Source organism: Schistocerca americana, chromosome 6 (assembly GCF_021461395.2).
Source record: "Schistocerca americana isolate TAMUIC-IGC-003095 chromosome 6, iqSchAmer2.1, whole genome shotgun sequence".
NCBI classification, from domain to species: domain Eukaryota; kingdom Metazoa; phylum Arthropoda; class Insecta; order Orthoptera; family Acrididae; genus Schistocerca; species Schistocerca americana.
The window spans coordinates 18,564,143-18,567,661 of NC_060124.1; the positions used below are offsets into that span (position 1 = coordinate 18,564,143).

At 46.5% G+C, this 3,519-nt stretch overlaps 1 pseudogene; it reads left to right on the plus strand.

Annotated features, from left to right (window-relative positions):
• The first annotated feature begins 3,165 nt into the window (after window positions 1–3,165).
• On the plus strand, window positions 3,166–3,283 carry LOC124621191 (annotated as a pseudogene).
• Window positions 3,284–3,519: the final 236 nt, after the last annotated feature.

The following is a 3,519-nucleotide window of genomic DNA, read 5'->3' on the forward strand; positions in this document are numbered from 1 at the left end:
TCTCGATTTTTGTATGTTATCGATGTGCACGTCAAAAAGAGACCAGGCTTCGCTACTGTTACACAATCTTTGGTCTTGTCGTGGCACAGTCTTTGCCTCTGCGTAGTCTGATACATTCTTAGTTGAAATGTCGTAGGTGATGGACGTACTTAGTAGCACTGTGTTGACTTCTGATAGTATCTGTCACATGCATAAAGGTTTAGTGTTAAGAAAGTGGAAATGACCGTTTGGCGTCATTGGCCGGGAGGCCCCTTGCGGGGCAGGTCCGTCAGCCTTGGTGAAGGTCTTACTACATTCGACGCCACATTGGGCGGCCTGGGCGCCGGATGGGGATGAAGACAACACAACACCTACTCCGTGGGCGGAGAAAATTCCCGACCCAGCCGGGAATCGAACTCGGGCCCCTTAGGACGGCAGTCCGTCAAGCTGCCCATTCATATATCGGGACGGACGCTGTTAAGAACAGCGAAAATGAATATGATGTATATACTGGAAAGTGAGAGGAATGACACGCCAGGTCTGCCGAGAGCGCTAATGCAGTGCTTTCTGGACTCGGATAGGCGCGCCGGCCTCGGATCGAATCCGCCCGGTGGTTTAACGACGAGGACCGGTGTGCTGACCAGCCTGGATGTGGTTTTTTTGGCGGTTTTCCACAGCCGACTAGGTGAATACCCGGCTGGTCCCCACGTTCAGCCTCAGTACCACGACTCGCAGACATTTGCAACACGTTCGCACTATTTCATGATTTACTCTAGACGCAGGCAGTTGGGGTACACTGATTCCGTCCTGCGGGGTACGGGGTGGCGGCAGGAAGGGCATCTGGCTACACCTTCAAATTAACCACGCCAAATGCGATTGTAGCCACGCCGACCCTGCGAAAACTGCAGGACAAAGCTAAAGAAGAAGACTGGAAAGGAAAAGGAATATAAATTTTGAATAATGTTGTTTTATTTGAAGACAAGAAATTTGAGGTAAGACTGCAGCACTGCGTACCTAAACTGTAGAAATGATTATCAGGAGCTAATTGTTCACTTTCTCAGAGCTGAGAGAAAGACCACCCCACTTCCCTGTGTCATGCATTATCATATTAACTAATTAAGCTGTTTAATTTTAATGGAAATTATCTGGGAAGATAGAATTCTCTTGAAATCATTGTTCGCTTTGAAACTTCCTGGCAGATTAAACCTATATGCCGGACCGAGACTCGAACTCGGGACTTTTGCCTTTCGCGGCAAGTGCTCTACCAACTGAGCTACCCAAGCATGACTCACGCCCCATCCTCACAGCTTCAATTCCGCCAGTACCTCGTCTCCTCCCTTCCAAACTTCACAGAAGCTCTCCTGTATGTTATGTGTGAAAATCACGCGTAGTCTGTCTTTTTGAATATCTACTTCATTCTAGAATCTTTGTCTTGAAATATCATTTCATAGCCATAGTCACCCTCCCACCCCACTGTTTATCATTATGCATACCTCATGTGGTATGCAACAGTTGGAAATTTTATTTAGAAATAGAAATCTAACTTAACCGCTGCCTGCTTGCTGGTTACTGTAGTGCTTTCGAGGAATCTGCAATAATGTTGTCAAGACACAAGGTATGTGGAAATTTCGGTTTGGGCCAGGTAAGTTCAAAAAAATGGTTCAAAAGGCTCTGAGCACTATGCGACTCAACTTCTGGGGTCATTAGTCGCCTAGAACTTATAACTAATTAAACCTAACTAACCTAAGGACATCACACATATCCATGCCCGAGGCAGGATTCGAACCTGCGGCAATAGCGGTCGCGCGGTTCCAGACTGAAGCGCCTAGAACCGCTCGGCCGGCCAGATAAGTGTTTTACTTCAGTTGCGCATTTAATACAAAGACAAGTTGCATTCAGATCATTTACGATTCAGTTCAAATTAGGTTCTGTTCAGTCAAAGGTTAGCATACGAGTTGGGTAATAGTTTAATGGGAACACACTTTTGGCGACAGAATTTTTTAGAGAGGGAGGTAAAGTTGGGCTGCATTTCATACAGAAATGAATGTAGTAGGGTGGTTACACAGCTCCTTAGCGCTTTTCCCTACCATTCCCGTTGCGCACGACCACCTCTACACTTTACTTACAAGGAGTATGTAGGGCCTGGCCGGGAGTGAGAGTGGCGGAAGAGAGTAATCCTGATGGTGTAGCATTTGGGAGACATAGCCGTTTTGGCGCATTGCCTTATGTAAATTGTTTGTGTTAAATAAATTTGTGACGTTTTTCTGCTGGCAGTGGGCTCATTAGGAGGGAGGAGTACAGAACTATTAATCCGACGGTAGTGGGATCGCGTCCCTACGGAGAAACAGTTATTCTTATTTTCAGTTCTTACGTTACTTAAACTCAAATAAACTGAAATAGTGCTCACTGCGTTGTATTCATTACTATTTTCATAAAGTGCATAGAAGGAAAGACAGAGAGAAATTTGGGATTCCGAATAAATTTCTAGGGAGAGACTGTAAGATGCATAGGAGACTTTGGTATATAAAATTAGATTCACTTCACAGTTCAAAATGTCTCTGAGCACTATGGGACTTAACATCTATGGTCATCAGTCCCCTAGAACTTAGAACTACTTAAACCTAACTAACCTCAGGACATCACACAACACCCAGTCACCACGAGCCAGAGAAAATCCCTGACCCCGCCGGGAATCGAACCAGGGAACCAGGGTGCGGGAAGCGAGAACGTTACCGCACGACCACGAGCTGCAGACACACTTTACAGTTGATGATTTACGTGTACTGGAGTGACATTCATCGTAAAAACGGTGGAAGCAGTAACTGTCCGAGCATCTCGTTTCTGTAGGAAAACAAACATAGTTTACATTCATGATAGGTTCTCTGGCATCAGAGAGTTTGTCAGAAAAACCACGTGCTGGTGATGTACGATGGGAGGCTATTCCGATGCAGTCTTATCGCGATATGGTTTGTTTCTCTCTACCGATGACAGCATTTCACCTACACTGATAACCTTCTGTTTGCGGACAGTCGTCGAAGTCTGCTCAAAGCTAAATGAAAGAAACGGGATGCGAAGTCATGTACGCTTTAATTGCAATACCTCTTTGAAAGTTAGTTGCTGCAAGTACAGTCACTTGTTGAAAACTTATTTGCAATAAAAAAAATTCCATTACCTTTGCTTTTGATAGGTAACGGCCTTGCCGCAGAGGATACACCGGTTCCCGTGAGATCACCGAAGTTAAGCGCTGTCGGGCGTGGTCGGCGCTTGGATGGGTGACCGTCCGGGCCGCCATGCGCTGTTGCCGTTTTCGGGGTTCACTCAGGCTCGTGATGCCGATTGAGGAGATACTCGACCGAACAGTAGCGGCTTCGATCAAGAATACCATCTTACGACCGAGAGAGTGGTGTGCTGACCCCACGCCCCTGCTATCCGCATCCTCCACCGAGGATGACACGGCGGTCGGATGCTCCCGGCAGGCCACTCGTGGCCTGAAGACGTAGTCCTTTCCTTTTGATGGCTTTTATGAAAATATTAATAAAC